Source organism: Ovis canadensis, chromosome 23 (assembly GCF_042477335.2).
Source record: "Ovis canadensis isolate MfBH-ARS-UI-01 breed Bighorn chromosome 23, ARS-UI_OviCan_v2, whole genome shotgun sequence".
Taxonomy (NCBI): Eukaryota; Metazoa; Chordata; class Mammalia; order Artiodactyla; family Bovidae; genus Ovis; species Ovis canadensis.
The window spans coordinates 43,958,318-43,979,019 of NC_091267.1; the positions used below are offsets into that span (position 1 = coordinate 43,958,318).

The 20,702-nt window shown below is 42.3% G+C and overlaps 1 protein-coding gene and 1 non-coding gene across 6 annotated transcripts in view; one reads left to right on the plus strand and one right to left on the minus strand.

Annotated features, from left to right (window-relative positions):
* KCTD1 (potassium channel tetramerization domain containing 1) overlaps positions 1–20,702 on the plus strand; it is a 206,396-nt gene that overhangs the window by 109,866 nt on the left and 75,828 nt on the right. The gene's annotated exons all lie outside the window — the stretch shown is intronic.
* Positions 8,226–8,297, minus strand: TRNAC-ACA (transfer RNA cysteine (anticodon ACA)). Its single transcript has one exon. It is a non-coding gene; the product is annotated as a tRNA-Cys (tRNA).

A 20,702-nucleotide genomic window follows, 5' to 3' on the forward strand; every position in this document is an offset into this window, starting at 1 on the left:
AATGTAAGTACAAAGCTGATATTAAACTTTTTCTTCCTGTATTTACTAAAATCAGTATTGAGGTTCAGGGCATTTCCTGGGGTTTAATGACTGGCTGGGGTTCCTGGCCTAAGGCATCACTTTAGTCAGCAGCTCCTCTGGCTGGTCATTAATCCACAGGAAATACCCTGTGTACCTCGAGCTTCAGTCATTATTACTTAATTATAAAACATAGGCTGTCTAACCTTAGTACAGGCTAGACCTTATCAAGTGGAGTCACACTGAATTCCGCTAAGGGCTACTTGATGACACAGTGACACCCTGTTTGAGTCTTTCATCAAATCTGAAGTTTCTCAGCAAATGAAGAGCCGGTTACTGTAAATGCGTTTACTCTTTTACTTCTTGAGGGTGTTGGTAAGTGTATCACTTATGGGACTGGTTGACAAATGAATGCACATAAGGATTAATGAAGATTATGGAATTTGTGATTCTTTCACTCATGTGAAGTTCCTGGCTTTATTTAGTTTTGAAGAGGTTGGAGGCTTGGTGGTTGTGATGGTTACCTTAACTGATTCACTCTTTAATCTCTTGAATGTCTGTGTTCAAAGTAAGAGATAGTCTTAGTTCTTTCCTCTCTTCCACCCAAGGCTGTTGTGTCTAAGATGATCTCCTTACTGGTACAACTTCCTAACTCCTAGGTGGAGATTACATGGTATATATTTAAAGGCTTAGCACGTCTCCTATTCGACCTCTTCATAGCTATTCTCTTTGCATGAAAATGCGGCATTTTTCTTGCCTCATCAACACTTGGCAGCATTTGTAAACTTGTGAGAAAGGTGTCCTCAGTTGAAGTTTCTTGACCCTAACCCAGATTACCTCCAGAAATACTTTTAAGGAATTCTGTAAGTAGGAAACCTATCAGTGGTGAGATTCTAGGGTTGGTGGTACACATCCAGTGTTTTCTGTTTCGTTGACTTCACTAGAGACCAGAGTCTGTCCTTCGAATCTCTAAGCTGAAAATTAGAGCAGCTTCCCTGTGGGGCATACCCAATGGTTCATGACCTTGCCTTTGAAGAGGCTGGATGCTGACAGCACTTGGAAATCCAGTCTTCATTCAGGTGCTGTCATGCGGGAAGAGAGAAGGAATATTCGTTCTACTTACTTGAAAAAAACATGCATTTTACGTGTCATTGAAATAATCGCCAAAGTCTTATTTTGAATTTGGAGACTAGGCAGGTGGGATACTCTTTTTTTTTTTTCTCTTAAAGATGGAATCAAACTTCTGTAAATGTGACAGGTACGTTCATGCTCAGTCATGTCCAGCTCTTTGCAACCCCACAGACTGTAGCCTGCCAGATTCCTCTGTCCATGGGATTATCCCGGTAAGAATTCTGGAGTGGGTTGCCATTTCCTCTTCCAGGAAAGGATTTTCTTGACCCAGGGATCTAACCCACATCTCCTGCTTTGCAAAGCCAGTTCTTGACCACTGAGCCATCTGGGAAGCCCCTCAGTTGAGACAGAGGGGTGTGTTTAACAGTTATGTCAACTGTAGGTTATCTGGAGCAGTTAGGATTAACCACCTTGTGTAAAATGGATATTTTCCTGATTTTTAATAATACTTTGTGGCTGTATTCTTTTTTCTCATGCAGGAATGTTTGCTCTCCTTTATAGAAAGTTCAAATTGGTAAAGGAACTAAGTGGCATTAGCCTAAGTATGGAAGTTTCTTTGTTCTTTTAGGAAACAATTGCTGAACACTTACTATTTTGGCTTTGGTACCAGAAATCTTTATAAATTAATCATTTTCCACTTGGCAAATAGTCTCACTGGCAAGATTTTGGCCTCATTAAATATTAAAGGAGATTAAAATAAAGACAGTTAAAAGGTAAAACACTCAACGTTTTGAAAGTCTGTTTTTGCAAGTCATTTGGGAAAGAAATCTGTATTTTACTCTTTAGTATTAATATTGCCATGAGTACTCAGGTGTATTATTTTAAATTGATACAAACCCACATATATGTCATGGGCACCTCACTCCAGTATTCCTGCCTGGAAAATCACAAGGACAGAGGAGCCTGGCAGGCTATAGTCCATGGGGCCACAAAGCGTCGGACACGACGAGTGACTGAGTGTGCGTGTGTGCACACACGTCAGCTCACTATCAAATCTAATCCAGAAAAGGGAGAAAAACTATTTGCTGCCAAAGGGAAAGTGGATGCCAGTCATCTAAATGTAAATCTTTGGATCACCTTGATTTAAAATCTGGCTCCCCTGACAGATGTTACATAAAAGGCCATCCTCTCATCATTGCAGACAGATTTCAAGCAAGAAGAGTTTCTTCAAATGGGACTGCATGTTGTATATGAGACCTCTTACATTTTCACCTTGATTTAGGCCAAAGCTCCATTTCAGTGATTTATGAAAAGTTCACTTTCAAGTTATCATTTGGTGTCTGCATCGCTATTTCAAAAGCAAAGTTGATACAGAAGTTGCTTTGTGGTTACCTATGTTGAAAATCTTAGGACCAGACATATAGACTAGGTATATAGAACTTTTCTTTTTTTTTTTTTTTAACTTCTCTTTGATCATTCAGTCATTCACTGCATCATTAGTTAGGATGCCATTTGAAAGACTTCTCTGGATAATGTTTTTGCTGCCCCCACCCCCATACCCTGAGGGATGTGGGATCTTAGTTCCCTGAACCAGGAGCAAACCTGTGCTCCCTGCATTGGAAACGCAGAGTCTTAACCACCGGACTGCCAGGGAAGTCGTCCTTTGGAGAATTTAGATACGGGGTAGAGAGGTGGGAAGTGATTGGTCTAAGAAGGAAAATTAATTGCCTTTGATAAACAGAAATGAAAGAAAACATAGCTTTAAGAATTTGAAACACTGTGCTGATGTTTTTACTTAACACTAGTGGTTTTCTATACTCCACCCAGGTATACACTTTGAAAATCATCTTTGTAAGGCAAGCCTTCCTGGGAACATCTAGACTCCTTCACTCCCTGAATTACTGCTTTCCCCTGATCACCTGGCCGTGAACCCTGGCAGATGGGTGGTTTGATTCAGTCTGTAAGGAGAGAAAGTGGACGTGAAAGTGTTAGTCATTCAGTCATATCCGATTCTTTGTGACCCCCATGGACTGTAGCACTCCATGCTCTTCTGTCCATGGAATTGTCCAGGCAAGAATACTGGAGTGAGTGGCCATTCCCTTCTCCAGGGGATCGTTCCAGCCCAGGGATTGAACCTAGGTCTCCCCCATTGCATTCTTTACCACCTGAGCCACCGGGGAAGCTCTAGGCACATAACGGAAGGAGGCAAAAATATGCTACCTGTAAAGGGCTGACAGATTGATGAGACCATCCGGCTGTAGGCTTCTGGGAAGAAAGGAGAGGAATTCGGAAAGGAATGTGGGAGAATGGCAGAGATAAGTGTTGCTTCCTTTGTGAATACTTCGGTTCCCGAACGTCAAGACTAGTTTGGAAGCTTATAATTATCGATTTCTAGTTTTATTACATGTCCCCCATCCAGCTTAACTCACCTAGTTCAGTCCAGGCTCTCATCATGCATCCCCATCCCTCCTCTCTTAACACAAGACAAAGGAAACTATGATTTATAGCGCTGGGTCCCATGTGGGCTCTTGAGCTTGTGGATTAGTTCTGATACCTAAACTTGCTGTGGGTTTTTGGCATGTAGTTTTTAAGGAAGTTACAGACGTTGAGCTGGTTCACCATCCTGGCTTCTTTGCCATTCTGGGTGGACTGTTGGACCAGATCGAGGCAGAAGTGAAGGGAGGGGGCGTGAGGCTGCAAGGCTGTCATGTCGCCGGGCCGCAGTCCAGACACAAACGTGATTCCCTCCTTGCAGAGTCTGATGCCAACTGTCTCAACCTCTGACTGACTCTGTAGTCAGGAAGTGGAGTGTAATCATTAGTATTCATAATAACCAAGATGAACCGAGAGCTTTAAACTGGCCCCCCAACCAGCAGCCTCTGCATCACTTGGGAGCAGTGGGCTGCTTGGTCTAATTTAATCCTCACACAGTCCTTCAAGGAGTTGTGGTTATTATTTCCACTTTACGAAGGAGGAATCCAGGGTTAATAGATGCTGGCTTAATTCCCTGAAGGTCTAAAAACTGGTAGTGACTATGCTGGGATTTGAATCCAGGACTGTCAGATTCTGAAGTCTGCTTTTAAAATCCATAGGCTGTTGATTCCACAACCCTTAGCTGTTCGTATAAAATAATCCAGTAAAGAGAGGATGATATAACATTAGATTCATATCACTGCCTTAAGTGCTTTGCTAGAGCAATGTAAGAACTTAATAAAATACAGCAAGAAAAAAAAAAAAAGCGGGAACACAGACTATTTCCAGTACTTACCATGCTTCCATTTGGCTGCATGTGGTCCCAGCCTCTGCCGAATCTGGGGACAGTATCAGCCAGACTCTTTGAGACGCCCCATCACAGAGCACGTTAAGAGCAGACTTGGGCCAGACTGCCAGTGACAAATCTCAGCTCTGCCCAGAACCAGCCTGGACTTTGGTTTCCTCCTGAATTATGTGGGGACAGTGGTCATTCTCACCTCCTGGGTCATCAGTGTTAAACGAATTCCTGTTTGAAAATCGCTTAACTCTGGAGCGTTTGATGAACACATGAAAAACGGCTGATCTTGCTGATGAAGTCCCAGTCTTCAGTGTTTCTCTTGTGAATTGCTCATCCAGATGCCACACAGGCCCTTCTGCCTCCTGGGGCGTCCATTGCCTCCAGCCAGTAGCACACCCTCTGGTCTCCTAGGAGGTGGGCAGTCTCCGGAGGCTTCTGGCACTGTGGCTCTCCCAGACCCCCTCCCTCTTGTTCACCTCCAGCTGTCCATCCAGGTGTCCTTTATACCAAAGCCATTTTTTCTACGCTTTTCTTCTGAGTTTGTTCTGCAGACCCTTCCCATTGCTAGAGGGGGTAGGAGGCACCCTCTGAAGGCGTAATTGCCGCCCAGACTCTAGGGGATTCACAAAAGTTGGCTTAGATGGAGATCGACAGCTTTTCACAAGAAAGTTTATTTGGAATGGTTTGGGATTAGGGGAAGCAGTCATAATACATAGTCTTAAAACATTTTGAAGGTTGTTTTGGCAATAGCTTTCATAAATTTTAATTCCAGTGTTTTAGAAGTAGAGCATGTATTTGCCTACATCTGTTATATTGTTGTGTTTCCCTCCTGGCGTAATTGGATTATCATTTTCTAATTCTTGACTTTGGTCTTGGAGACTATATAAAATCAACAGAAATTTTACTTAAAGTTGATGTGTACTAGTACTAACACATGTTTTGAATAGACTGCAGAATCAGGGTAATTGCTTGGTGTTTGGATGCAGCATTTCTGACTAATTAGTGACCTCTTCTGCCTTGTTTTAATTTGACAGAGTGAGCGCTGTTATAAAGTAGAAAGGATCGCTGTGATGATACAGGATCTGTTACCTCTAGTTTGCTCTTCAAATAATCACAGTATTGTAGTCCCAATAATATGTTTGTGGGTTTTAGAATTATATTAATTATTAATAACTTTAATACTTCCATTAATTTCAATAAGCCAGCTCATCTGGAGTGTTGGTTTCTATCTTGTGATTTTTTCCTGACAAAATTATATATAAATAGACGTTAGCTATTTTCTTTCCATCTTGAACAAATATTTCACTGTTTTTTACTCCAGGAAAAAAATGAGAGACTGGCAGTATGTTTATTTTTCAGTGGAAAACATGTTGCTGCGGAAACACGGGGACCTAGATAAAAGTGTAACAAGAATATTAGAAAATGGATTATGCTAGCCTCATTTTCTTTTCTTCTCAACATGATGTTCCTTTACACGTTGCCTTTTTTTTTTTTTTAAACTAATAGTAGGATGTTCATAGTGCTGGTGATTTCACTAGTTTCAGGATTATTTTTTAAGGAGGAAGGATGGTGAATTTCCAGGTACGTCTCTCAAGTTTTTTTTTTTTTTAACTTACGAAGAGGATCATGGAGTCCTAGACCCTTTTTGTGCATTTAACTACTATCTCGAGTGATGGGTTTTAGAACCACCCCTTGGGATGTGAGTGGTGATCTAGGCAGAGTCAAGATGTTATACAAAATAACTGTGAAAGTAGGATTCATTTATTGAGCACTTACTGTGTGCAAGGGCAGGAATATGAAGGTAAAAAATAGCTTAGAAATAGTTAAAGGAAGACACTGGAGAAGCTACAGGGGGAATACCTACAGTGTAAACTGCAGTGGGCAAGTCAGGAGGAGGACCTGATGGAGAGGGAGGGGATGGGGGTCTTGGCCCAGCTACTGACTGCTCACCAGTAAAGCCTGGGGAGTCAACAGCGTGTGCATTGCTTTCTAAGAAATGGGACCAAAGGTGGCCTGACCAAACTGAAAGACTAGACATTTAAACCTTAAAAGTGTGTGGGGAGAAAATGTAAAATCTCAGAAGAAAAAAAAAAACTTGCCTTGTCAAAATGTAAGCCTTCTCACTGCTGTGACCTTTTGTGGGAAAGCCTTAGTTCACGGCTGTCTTGGCTGTCCCAGCATGAAGTAGGCTGCCGCGTCTGAGGTTCATGAGAATAGTGCTTTACAGGTTGCAAAGGGCTTTTTAATATGTGATTTCATCCTAAGGACGCTTTGCAGGGCCCTTCCTAGTGTCAGTTACTGGGTTGGATAGACTGTGGGGACACAGATAAACTCCTTGACCTGGGAGGACTCAGCTTTGTGGAGGAGGCAGACAAGTGACCCGAAGTGTAATAACTCCTGTGATATCTCGAGTGATGGGTTTTAGAACCACCCCTTGGGATGTGAGTGGTGATCTAGGCAGAGTCAAGATGTTATACAAAAAAACATGAAGGGGAAGGGTGGGAACTGGAATTAATACCCATCCTCCAGATGAGGAAAGCTGACCCTTAGAGAGGTTAGGCAGTTTCTCAAGTTCACCTCGTTCCCAAGGAGTTAAGTTCCAAGTCTAGGTTTAGGCCCTTTTACAGTGCTACTTTTGGCACTGTCATGTATAGCTGAAGGTTGTTTTGTTTGTGGTTTTTAGCTACACTTCATGGCTTGCAGGATCTTAGTTCCCCGACCAGGGATTGAACCTGTGCCTTTGGCAGTGAGGGCACAGAGTCCTAACCGCTGGACCACCAGGGAATTCCCTAGCTGAAGTTACAGAAGCATTGCTGTCAGGCACTGAGGAAAGAAAGAAAAAAGTACACTGAAGCACAAGTATGCGGATGGATGTATCTTTTAAAAACTGAGAGTCTTAATGTGATTTTCGTGCTTTTGGTGTTTTAGGACAGTCCAAGAGAACATTCTGGATCAGGGTGAAGTAGAATGGTCCAACAGTGGCGGGGGGGTTGGGGTGGGGAATCTTTCCTCACAGTGAAGCCCAGCTCCTGGAGCCCCCCTGCAGTGGCTGAGGACTGACCCCCACGGAGAGCTGTATAGTTCTGTCTTTTCCCACTTGAGCCAGAGCACTTAGTTGAAAGAGTGTACACAGTTCTAATGCAGTTATGACTAGTAAAAAGAGCCAATAAAAATGACAATAAAGTGCCTGACAAATAGAAAATGTTTAATAATGCTGAGGTACTTTATGGGGCAAGGCTTTACCTCTTGGCATGGGATGACAGGCTTCCCACCGAGGCTTTTCCTGGCGGCTGCCCTTGGCCGCCAGCTCCCGCCCAGACCGTACAGGCGAAGTGCCCAGGCACTGCAGTCCTAGAATCACCCAACTTTTTCCTGTAGGAACTTCTCTGGGAAGTGACCGCCACAGACGTGTAGCCCTTTTAATTGTGACAATGGGTAACACAAGGTTTACAGGACGCTTCAGTGAGAAGGGAAAAGGCACAGTAGCAAAAAAGTAAAGGGAAGGCAAGCAGTTAAAGTGCCTCCGATCCTACTGGACATTTGGAGCAAAACCAACATTCTCCATCAGTTCTAATTAGACCTCCCAAAGGATAGACCAAATTAAAGTTAAGCTGAATTACCCTTGGGCAGGTTACTTAGTTTCCCTTCTCTTAGGTGGCAGTCCAGTTGTTCCTCGGTATCCTCAGAGAATGGGTTCCAGGACCCCCTGGGATGCTCAGGTCCCTTATATAAAGTGAAGTGAAGACACTCAGTCATGTCCAACTCTTTGCAACCCCATGGACTGTAGCCTACCAGACTTCTCAGTCCTGAGATTTTCCAGGCAAGAGTACTGGAGTGGGTTGCCAATTCCCTTCTCCAGACGATCTTCCCTACCCAGGGATTGAACCCGGGTCTCCTGCATTGTAGGCAGACACTTTACCCTCTGAGCCACCAGGGAAGCAAGTGGTGTCGTATTTGTATATAAGTGGTAAATGTCCTCCCTAAACATTGCATCATCTTTAGATTACTTATAATGCCTGATGCCATGTAAATGCCATGTAAGTAGTTATAAATACAATGTAGATGTTCTTAAACAGTTGCTGCTGCTGCTGCTGCTAAATTGCTTCAGTCATGTCCGACTCTGTGCGACCCCATAGACGGAAGCCCAAATTCAAGTTTCTGGAGTGATTTTTGCAATATTTTTAAATACTTTTGATCTGCAGTTGATTGAAACTCTGGGTGCCCATAGACACAGAGGATTGACTGCACTCCTGCTGTGAGTGGTGAAAGCCCATAGTAAGTGCTCAGTAACTAATAGATTTTAAAAATTTCAGTTGATTAGAGATTACTGACAGGGTCCAGGAAACGTAGAGGGGCAGTATACAATTTCCAGTTAATCCTCAGTATTCTCTTTTTGAGCTAAAACAGAGGATCCCCCCGCCCCCGTAAACCCACAAAATATTTATAAACACAGGTGAAAGAATGGAAGTATGCAAATAAACCAGCTGGAGATCCCCCATCTGTGGTAATGACAAAATAATGAAAAACAAAAGGCAAAGAATAACTTTAAAATTTATATAGAAAAATGCATGTTAAATTCTAGATATCCCTGTTGAGCCAGTGTGTAACTCATTAAAATATAAAAATAAAATTAAATCCGCAAGCTTTTATTCTCTCCTTTATACCATGAAGAGGATAATTTAATAATTAAAGGATAAATTTTGGACTGTCTTTTAAGTAGATCTTGAAAAAGTTGAAATGACTTAAAAGTATTGACAACATGTCTACAGTGTTCAATACAATGATCCATTTCATTAAAAATACACAATTTGATTTATTTTATTTTTTTAATATAAATTTATTTGTTTTAATTGGAGGCGAATTACTTTACAATATTATATTGGTTTTGCCATACATCAACATGAATCTGCCATGGATGTGCACGTGTTCCCCATCCTGAACCCCCCTCCCACGTCCCTCCCCATACCATCCCTCTGGGTCATCCCAATGCACCAGCCCCGAGCATCCTATATCATGCATCGAACCTGGACTGGCGATTCGTTTCACATATGATATTATACATGTTTCAATGCCATTCTCCCAGATCATCCCACCCTCGCCCTCTCCCACAGAGTCCAAAAGACTGTTCTATACATCTGTGTCTCTTTTGCTGTCTCGCATACAGGGTTATTGTTACCATCTTTCTAAATTCCATATATATGTGTTAGTATACTGTATTGGTGTTTTTCTTTTTGCTTACTTCACTCTGTATAATCGGCTCCAGTTTCATCCATCTCATTAGAACTGATTCAAATGTATTCTTTTTAATGGCTGAGTAATATACTCCATTGTGTATATGTACCACAGCTTTCTTATCCATTTGTCTGCTGATGGACATCTAGGTTGCTTCTGTGTCCTGGCTATTATAAACAGTGATGCGATGAACATTGGGATGCATGTGTCTCTTTCAGTTCCGGTTTCCTTGGTGTGTATGCTCAGCAGTGGGATTGCTGGGTCATAAGGCAGTTCTGTTTCCAGTTTTTTAAGGAATCTCCACACTGTTCTCCATAGTGGCTGTACTAGTTTGCGTTCCCACCAACAGTATAAGAGGGTTCCCTTTTCTCTACACCCTCTCTAGCATTTATTGCTTGTACACTTTTGAATAGCAGCCATTCTGACTGGCGTGAAATGGTACCTCATTGTGGTTTTGATTTGCATTTCTCTGATAATGAGTGATGTTGAGCATCTTTTCATGTGTTTGTTAGCCATCTGTATGTCTTCTTTGGAGAAATGTCTGTTTAGTTCTTTCGCCCATTTTTTGGTTGGGTCGTTTATTTTTCTGGAATTGAGCTGCAGGAGTTGCTTGTATATTTTTGAGATTAATTCTTTGTCAGTTACTTCATTTGCTGTTATTTTCTCCCATTCTGAAGGCTGTCTTTTCACCTTGCTTATAGTTTCCTTTGTTGTGCAGAAGCTTTTAATTTTAATTAGGTCCCATTTGTTTATTTTTGCTTTTATTTCCAATATTCTGGGAGGTGGGTCATAGAGGATCATGCTGTGATTTATGTCGGAGAGTGTTTTGCCTGTGTTCTCCTCTAGGAGTTTTATAGTTTCTGTATACATTTAGATCTTTAATCCACTTTGAGTTTATTTTTGTGTATGGTGTTAGAAAGTGTTCTAATTTCATTCTTTTACAAGTGGTTGACCAGTTTTCCCGGCACCACTTGTTAAAGAGATTGTCTCTTCTCCATTGTATATTCTTGCCTCCTTTGTCAAAGATAAGATGTCCATAGGTGCATGGGTTTATCTCTGGGCTTTCTGTTTTGTTCCATTGATCTGTATTTCTGTCTTTGTGCCAGTACCATACTGTCTTGATGACTGTGGCTTTGTAGTAGAGCCTGAAGTCAGGCAGGTTGATTCCTCCAGTTCCATTCTTCTTTCTCAAGATTGCTTTGGCTATTCGAGGTTTTTTGTATTTCCATACAAATTGTGAAATTATTTGTTCTAGCTCTGTGAAAAATACCGTTGGTAGCTTGATAGGGATTGCGTTGAATCTATAGATTGCTTTGGGTAGTATACTCATTTTCACTAAATTGATTCTTCTGATCCATGAGCATGGTATATTTCTCCATCCATTAGTGTCATCTTTGACTTCTTTCACCAGTGTTTTATATTTATAGTTTTCTATATATAGGTCTTTTGTTTCTTTAGGTAGATATATTCCTAAGTGTTTTATTCTTTTCGTTGCAATGGTGAATGGAATTGTTTCCTTAAGTTCTCTATTTTCTCATTATTAGTGTATAGGAATGCAAGGGATTTCTGTGTGTTGATTTTATATCCTGCAGCTTTACTATATTCATTGATTAGCTCTAGTCATTTTCTGGTGGAGTCTTTAGGGTTTTCTATGTAGAGGATCATGTCATCTGCAAACAGTGAGAGTTTTACTTCTTCTTTTCCAATGTGGATTCCTTTTATTTCTTTTTCTGCTCTGATTGCTGTGGCCAAAACTTCCAAAACTGTGTTGAATAGTAGTGGTGAGAATGGGCATCCTTGTCTTGTTCCTGACTTTAAGGGAAATGCTTTCAATTTTTCACCATTGAGGATAATGTTTGCTGTGGGTTTGTCATAGATAACTTTTATTATGTTGAGGAATGTTCATCCTATTCCTGCTTTCTGGAGAGTTTTTATCATAAATGGATGTTGAATTTTGTCAAAGGCTTTCTCTGCATCTATTGAGATAATCATATGGCTTTTATTTTTCAATTTGTTAATGTGGTGTATTACATTGATTGATTTGCGGATATTGAAGAATCCTTGAATCCCGGGATAAACCCCACTTGGTCATGATGTATGATTTTTTTAATGTGTTGTTGGATTCTCACTGCTAGAATTTTGTTAAGGATTTTTGCGTCTATGTTCATCAGTCATATTGGCCTGTAGTTTTCTTTTTTTGTGGCATCTTTGTCAGGTTTTGGTATTTTAGGGTGATGTTGGCCTCATAGAATGAGTTTGGAAGTTTCCCTTCCTCTGCAATTTTCTGGAAGAGTTTGAGTAGGATAGGTGTTAGCTCTTCTCTAAACTTTTGGTAGAATTCAGCTGTGAAGCTGTCTAGACCTGGGCTTTTGTTTGCTGGAAGATTTCTGATTACAGTTTGAATTTCCGTGGTTGTGATGGATTTGTTAAGATTTTCCATTTCTTCCTAGTTCAGTTTTGGAAAGTTGTACTTTTCTAAGGATTATCCATTTCTTCCAAGTTGTCCATTTTATTGGCATATAGTTGCTGATAGTAGTCTCTTATGATCCTTTGTATTTCTGTGTTGTCTGTTGTGATCTCTCCATTTTCATTTCTAATTTTATTGATTTGATTTTTCTCCCTTTGTTTCTTGATGTGTTTGGCTAATGGTTTGTCAATTTTATTTATCCTTTCAAAGAGCCAGCTTTTGGCTTTGTTGATTTTTGCTATGGTCTCTTTTGTTACTTTTGCATTTATTTCTGCCCTGATTTTTAAGATTTCTTTCCTTCTACTAACCCTGGGGTTTTTCATTTCTTCCTTTTCTTGTTGCTTTAGGTGTAGAGTTAGGTTATTTATTTGACTTTTTTCATGTTTCTTGAGGTATGCCTGTATTGCTATGAACTTTCCCCTTAGCACTGCTTTTACAGTGTCCCACAGGTTTTGGGTTGTTGTGTTTTCATTTTCATTTGTTTCTATGCATATTTTGATTCCTTTTTTGATTTCTTCTGTGATCTGTTGGTTATTCAGCAGCATGTTGTTCAGCCTCCATATGTTGGGATTTTTAATAGTTTTTCTCCTGTAATTTAGATCTAATCTTACTGCATTGTGGTCAGAAAAGATGCTTGGAATGATTTCAATTTTTTTGAATTTACCAAGGCTAGATTTATGGCCCAGGAGGTGATCTATCCTGGAGAAGTTTCTGTGTGTGCTTGAAAAAAAGGTGAAATTCATTGTTTTGGGGTGAAATGTCCTATAGATATCAATTAGGTCTTACTGGTCTATTGTATCACTTAAAGTTTGTGTTTCCTTGTTAATTTTCTGTTTAGTTGATCTATCCATAGGTGTGAGTGGGTTATTAAAGTCTCCCACTATTATTGTGTTATTATTAATTTCCCCTTTCATACTTGTTAGCATTTGTCTTACATATTGCAGTGCTCCTATGTTGGGTGCGTATATATTTATAATTGTTATGTCTTCTTCTTGGATTGATCCTTTGATCATTATGTAGTGTCCGTCTTTGTCTGTTTTCACCGCCTTTGTTTTAAAGTCTATTTTATCTGATCTGAGTTTTGCTACTCCTGCTTTCTGATTTCTCTTAATTATAAACAATAAATTTTTGGAAATTGATCTCTAATTTTCATTAGAATGTGGTAAGTCTGGTAAAATATATTCTAAATTTATTTGAATAAATAAAATATCTTAATCATATAGAATATGGAATTAAGGTCTTTTAAACTTTTATCATTAAAAACAGTATATGTGACCAGATGATTAATTTCATTTTTTTTTAATAATAGTTTTGAAAACATTCTCACAGCCACTTTACAACCAGAAAAGATCTCATCCAAATACTAAAGAATATTAAACTTTTTGGCAATGTATTACATAGAACAATGGCACTCTTTGTGTCAAAGTGCTAATTTGAGAGAGATTATGTCATGCTTTTAACTCTTTTCCAAATAAAGTACTTGTTTAACTGAGATAAATCATCAAATATTTCACATTTTAGTTGTAATTTAGTTTATACCAACATGTTGTCTTTAGTGCACTGCCTGGTAGCAAGGATACACATCTAATTCCTAAAATACTCATCCCCATGATCCATCTAGTAGCTGACACATATGCGTGTAACATGTTACAGTAAATACTCAGCCTATGTGATTCCATCTGCGTAACAGTCTTGATTCCATGATTCCAATCCACATAACCGTCTTGTAGTCCGGAGAGATGAAGTAGCCTGCCCCAGAAAGTTCAGTTAGTAAATGGCAAAACCAAGGCTCTCACTTGAACTGTTCATTCAACAAATATTAATTGAGCGCCTACTGTGTGCCAGTCACTGATGACCCTATAAAGACTGAGGTGGAAGTTCTCATTTCTCATAAACTTTGCATTTAAATAGGAGAGACAGACGTTAGAACTAACAAAACTGTCACTGAAATAGACCAAAGTGACCGGGCAGCTACTGCCTCCCCATCACTTGGGTCCCAACCACACCGGAGCAGGTCCCACACAATAAACACGTGTGCTCATCTAGCCCCAGAGAGGGCTCTGTGCGAGCCCAGAGCAGATGGACCTGTGACTGGCCTTGTCCACTCCCCTAGGTACAGGTGGGCGCTTTGAAATCAGACTTACAGTTTCCCCAACTAAAATATTAGGGGGGACTTCCCTGGTTCTCCAGTGGCTACAATTCTGTGTTCCCCATGATGGGGGCCCCGGTTCAATCCCTGGTCCAGGAACTAGATTCCACATAAAGTAACTAAAGATCCCACATGCTGCAACAAAGACCCAGCACAGCCAAAGAAATATTTTTAAAAAATATTAGGGGAAGGACTGTAACCTGCATAGAACAGATGTTAGCACTGTTCCTTTCTTAAGAACTCAGGGTGGACAACACATCTCTCCACCTCAGCTTGAGGGCAGATTGAAGATACAGAAGCCCAGGAAATGATCCGGATTCGAGGCTCAGAATCTATTTCCTGGACAACAAAGCCCCGCCTCCTCATTTGCTGAAGTGTTAGTGTCTCAGTCGTGTCCGATTCTTGCAACCCCATGGACTGCAGCCTGCCAGGCTCCTCTGTCCATGGGAATCTCCAGGCAAGAATATTGGAGTGGGTAGCCATTCCCTTCTGCAGAGGATCTTCCCAGCCCAGGGATTTAACCCAGTTCTCCTACATTGCAGGCAGATTCTTGACTGTCTGAGCCACCAGGGAAGCCCTCTTGCTAGGTTATGTGTAACCCTTACAACGTGATAGCTTCAGAGTTTATCCAGTTGATTCTGGGGAAGGTTCTCCCAATGCCTTCAAAGAACTGGGGTCTTTTTCTCAGGGACACGCTTCCCCAAACTATGTCACTGAGGACATTTGTCAGAGGATCTGTGCTTTTCTCCCCACTCCTGTACAAGAAAGCAGCTAAGATATTATTGCTGGAAGCAGGAGAAAATATCAACATCGGTGGGTACTGGCTCCTCCATATTTGTGATGCTGAAGGATCGTGGGATTAGCGTTTAAGCGTGAGGTCACCTGGCATGGCTGCTGGTTACTGCCCTCACCTCTCTGGGTGTTAATCAGGCCAGGTCACCTAAACCAATTTATGAGAAGCTCTTGATGAGACAGGCATTAACTGGAATACCTGGTCAGGTGACTTCAATAATCCTTTCTGCCCTAAGAACCTATGATTTCACCCTGGACCAAAAAAAAAAAAATGTCTACAGATCAGAATTGTACAAAAGTTTGTAAATTAGATCGCAGTTGAAAGACATGAAGGAATTCTGTTTTGAATCCTCTTTTTTTCTTGATGTGAACTCCAGTATCTGGTCAGGCTATTTAATGTTAAAGATACCTTGCTGTACTTTCTAGTGTCTGTTGCCATTTTGGGTTGGGTTTAAGTTTCGAGGATGTGTGTCTTTTTTTTTCCCCCATAATATTTGAGTTACTATGATGTATAAAGTAGTGTATCTGATTTAATGATCTCAGCCTGTGGTTTAAAATTTCTAACCGATTTAGGGTTGTTTTCTCCTTTATTTGCTGTATGCAGAGTGGGTAGCCCTTCAAGAACTAATGGTTGAATGTTTTTTAAAGTGAGTTGATATTTTCATCAGACCCCTTTGTATAAGGATCATTCCTGGAATGTTGCTTCCTTTTCTTGCCGCTCTATCGCCAGCATCTGGCACAGTGATTGGGCACATTTTAGGTGCATACTAGTAAAGTAACGCTCAAAATTCTCCAAGCCAGGCTTCAGCAATACGTGAACCGTAAACTCCCTGATGTTCAAGCTGGTTTTAGAAAAGGGAGAGGACCCAGATATCAAATTGCCAGCATCTGCTGGATCATGGAAAAAGCAAGAGAGTTCCAGAAAAACATCTATTTCTGCTTTCTTGACTATGCCAAAGCCTTTGACTGTGTGGATCACAATAAACTGTGGAAAATTCTGAAAGAGATGGGAATACCAGACCACCTGACCTGCCTCTTGAAAAATCTGTACGCAGGTCAGGAACAACAGTTAGAACTGGACATGGAATAACAGACTGGTTCCAAATAGGAAAAGGAGTACATCAAGGCTGTATATTGTCACCCTGCTTATTTAACTTATATGCAGAGTACATCATGAGAAACACTGGACTGGAAGAAACACAAGCTGGAATCAAGATTGCCAGGAGAAATATCAATCACCTCAGATATGCAGATGATAACACCCTTATGGGAGAAAATGAGGAGGAGCTAAAAAGCCTCTTGATGAAAGTGAAAGAGGAGAGCGAAAAAGTTGGCTTAAAGCTCAACATTCAGAAAACAAAGATCATGGCATCTGGTCCCATCACTTCATGGGAAATAGATGGGGAAACAGTGGAAACAGTGTCAGACTTTATTTTTGGGGGCTCCAAAATCACTGCAGATGGTGACTGTAGCCATGAACTTAAAAGACGCTTACTCCTTGGAAGAAAAGTTATGACCAACTTAGATAATATATTCAAAAGCAGAGACATTACTTTGCTGACTAAGCTCTGTCTAGTCAAGGCTATGGTTTTTCCTGTGGGCATGTATGGATGTGAGAGTTGGACTGTGAAGAAGACTGAGCGCCGAAGCATTGATGCTTTTGAACTGTGGTGTTGGAGAAGACTCTTGACAGTCCCTTGGACTGCAAGGAGATCCAACCAGTCCGTTCTGAAGGAGATCAACCCTGGGATTTCTTTGGAAGGAATGATGCTAAAGCTGAAACTCCAGTACTTTGGCCACCTCATGCGAAGAGGTGACTCATTGGAAAAGACTCTGATGCTGGGAGAGATTGGGGGCAGGAGGAGAAGGGGACGACCGAGGATGAGATGGCTGGATGGCATCACGGACTCAATGAATGTGAGTCTGAGTGAACTCCGGGAGATGGTGATGGACAGGGAGGCCTGGCGTGCTGCGATTCATGGGGTCGCAAAGAGTCGGACACGACTGAGCGACTGAACTGAACTGAACTGAAAGTATTTGTAGAAGAAAATAAAAATATTTTGTAATAACAGTAAAGGTTAATGTATAACCTCTGCCCTCCTAGCCTTGAGCAGAATGGATCTAAAGATTTTGCTCTCATTTGAAAAAATGAAAACGAATTCTTTCGCTGTGGAGGTTGGAAATAAAATACTCCTTCAACAGTATATAAGGGGAAAAAATAAAACACATTTCCGTAAATATTTGTGGCACACCTACAGTGTACCCAGCACCGTTCTCTGCTCCGAAGGTCAGACGATTAAGACAGTGCCCCAAAGACTAAACCCAGCCCTGTCCTGTGTATGTTGCAGATGTAATTTGTTCTCTTCTGCTGATTTCCTAGCACGTGACAGGGATCACAGACAGTCAGATAAATGAGCCGCCAGGTTAAATAGGGTGATGGTAGCCATGCTGGCCTAGTAGAACAAATACTTGAAAAGTTTTTCAAGAAGCTTCTCAGGTAATAGACATCAGTGGTGGTGGGGCAGCAGAGGGTTGCAAACTAGGTGGAAGATTATGGAAGATACTGCAGTCTAACTGCACCTAACAGTCTGTACCAGCTATGCAGGTCTGTGGTGGTGCCCTCCAGGGATGAGAGATGAGGTGGGCAGGACAAGGGTGGCCTTGCCTGGAGGTCCCCACACCTGGACTTCCGCCCGTTCTGTGCTTCATATCTGGACAGTGTTCACCTCTCCACCTCCAGCCTACTCAGATTTTTCCTTTCTTTTTCCCCTTCCCGAGAGCCCTCATTTCTTCTCCTCCTTTCCCTGGCTCCACCTCCAACCTCATAACAACAAAGAGAAACCCTTTTGCAAAGAAATCCATTTGATTTCATAGAATCATCCAGAATGTAGTGTTTGCTCCAACTACAGAGTTGCCAGGGCACAACTGCGAATTTCTTAGCGACGGAACTCCGACTTTAGGGAGGTCAGTGTTAGATAACTTGGGTTTAGGGGAAAGAGTTCCTTTTGCTTATCTGTCTGTCTGCCTGCATCTGTCTCTCCAGTTGTCTGCATTGGGCTTTTGTGGTAATCTGGCCTCTTGTTTCTCTCCTGTGTCAATTTTATCAATGTTAGGACATAGCATGCTATATTAGAAGATATCAATGACTGTTGTCACTAATCCCATTTCTCTGAAGTTTGATCATAGACTAGATAGATACATAGATAAATAAATCTTCATCTGCCAACAATCAAAGAGGTGTCTGGTAGCCCTGGTAGCTCAGCTGGTAAAGAATCTGCCTGGTAAAGAATCCACCTGCAATGCAGTTCTCCACCCCAGTTCCATCCCCGGATTGGGAAGATCCCCTGGAGAAGAGAATGGCTGCCCACTCCAGTATTCTTGGGCTTCCCTGGTGGTGCAGACAGCAGAGAATCCGCCTACAATGCGGGAGGCCTGGGTTTGATCCCAGTATTGGGAAGATACCCTGGAGAAGGGAGTGGCTGTCCGCTCCAGTGTTCTTGCCTGGAGAAATCCATGGACAGAGGAGCCTGGCAGGCTATAGACCATGGGGTCACAAAGAGTAGGATATGGCTGATGGTCTGGTCTGTTGTGCACGGGCTCTAAGCAGAGGAGGACAGGATTCAACTTGTTTGCCTTTGTGTGTGTGTGCTTTTGTTGTTAACAAGTTCTGTTCTGTTGAGAGATGTGGACCTTGGATTCCAGAGGAATTGGAGCAAGGGAGAGGTGATGGTGTCCAAGGACTAAGATAGTAGCAGATGGTTCCCAGAGATATTTGGGAGGTGGACTCCTCAGGGCATGGAGGTCGGTGTTGTGGGGACAGGAGTTCAGGCGATGGACAGACAGATGAAGGGTGATGCTACTTATTGCAACCCCACCCCTGAGGGGTGGTGGTGGGGGTGAAGGCGGGGGAAAGCCCCGGGGGCAGATGTTGAGCTCTGCTTAGGGATTTGATAGGCTCAGGGACACCCGAGGGGCATGTCAGATCAGCAGGCAGATAAACAGGTCTGACAGAAGTCGTCTGGAGGATAAAACTTGGAAGTTCACCAGTTTGTGGATGATAATGGAAGCCACTTGGGGTGGATTGTTTTGCTTAGAAAGAAATCCTAGCTGGAGAATAAAAGAGAGCCTGAAGAAACTTGAATATTGGGTGGAAGAACAGAGAAGGGGATGGCCGGGCATACAGCCGGAGTTGGGGATGCCTAGGGCACTAGGGGGTAGGGGTGTAGTGTAGTGGTGGGTTTTGTTAATGGGTTTGAGATTGCCATAAGATGAGACCTTGGGGTACGCCCTCTGGCTTCTCCACAGAGCAGTTCCCTGGCGGGCAGCAGGGTGGCGGGCAGCAGGCAGAAACCGTACGTAGGGAGGGAGCCGAAGGAGGGAAGAGAGGTGAGGACCCAGGAACAGCTGAGCTACTTCCAGACTTGACCATCCAAGAGAAAGGGAGCTAGAGGGAGCTGGGGCCGAGACAAGTTGGCAGGGGATTTCATGTATTTTTAACATGGGAGACACGTGAACATGTTTACATGCTGATGGGGAGGAGGTGATGGACAGCAGGTTGGAAGGAATGGGGGTGAGAGTGGGGGCATACCAAGGACAGATGGGGTGGCTGGTTTGAGGCGGTCTTGTTTACATTTGATGTACTTTTTGAAACTCACAGAAGGAAAATGCTGACCCAGGTTAGACTCAGATGACACTGAGACCTCGCCTCCTCTGCCAGCCCTCCGTATCCCATCCCCCTCCATCAGCGCTCCCCAGGGAGTCTGGGATCCTGGTGGTAAAAGATCCCCACTTCAAGTGCCTTCCTCATTCATTGAGGACACAATGAGAACATCCATTGTGTTTCAATTGAGTCAGTGACAGAGGGGAGGATCCCTTTCAAGGTAGGGGCCCATTTAATCCAAAGGGAAGCTAAGTAAAATAGGAACGAACATTATCTGAAACTGTTTCTCGGGGAGGGAATGAACGGGTTACAGGAGAACTGCTGGGTCTCGAGTTTCTTAGAATGAAGATGGACACTTGTTGGCATCACTTTAACTGATGCTGAGTATCGTGCATGTGTGCAGAGAGAAACAGTTTCTAACTTTCAGGCTTCTGGCTTTTTCTGGGAGGAAAAAAATTACTGTAATTTGTAAAAAGTATGATTTAAAAAATTTTTTTCTCAATTGATAAACTTTATATTTTAGAGCAGTTTGAGGTTCCCAGGAAAACGGAGCAGAAAATTCAGAGTGCCCATAGATACCATGTCCCCAAACAGTACGGCCTTCCCAGGTGGCACCAGTGGTAAAGAACCTGCCTGCCAATGCAGATGTGGGTTCGATCCCTGGGTCAGGAAGATCCCCTGGGGTAGGGCATGGTAACCTACTCTCCCACTCTATTCTTGCCTAGGGAATCCCATGGACAGAGGAGCCTGGGGGGCTACAGCCCACAGGGTTGAAAAGAGTCAGACATGACTATAGCGACTTAGCACACACGCATACAGTTCAGCCTGCTCCACTATCGGTGGTCCACTGTTACAGTTGGGCACCCTCCACTGACACCTCCGAGCACCCAAACTCCATAGTGTACATTAGGGCTCATCCCTGTTGGACGTTCTATAGGATTTGACAAATTACCGGTGATGTGCATCCACAGATGTATCGCCGTACAGAGTACTTTCACTGCCCTAAAACATCGTCTGCGCTCTGCCCGTTCACCACCCCCCC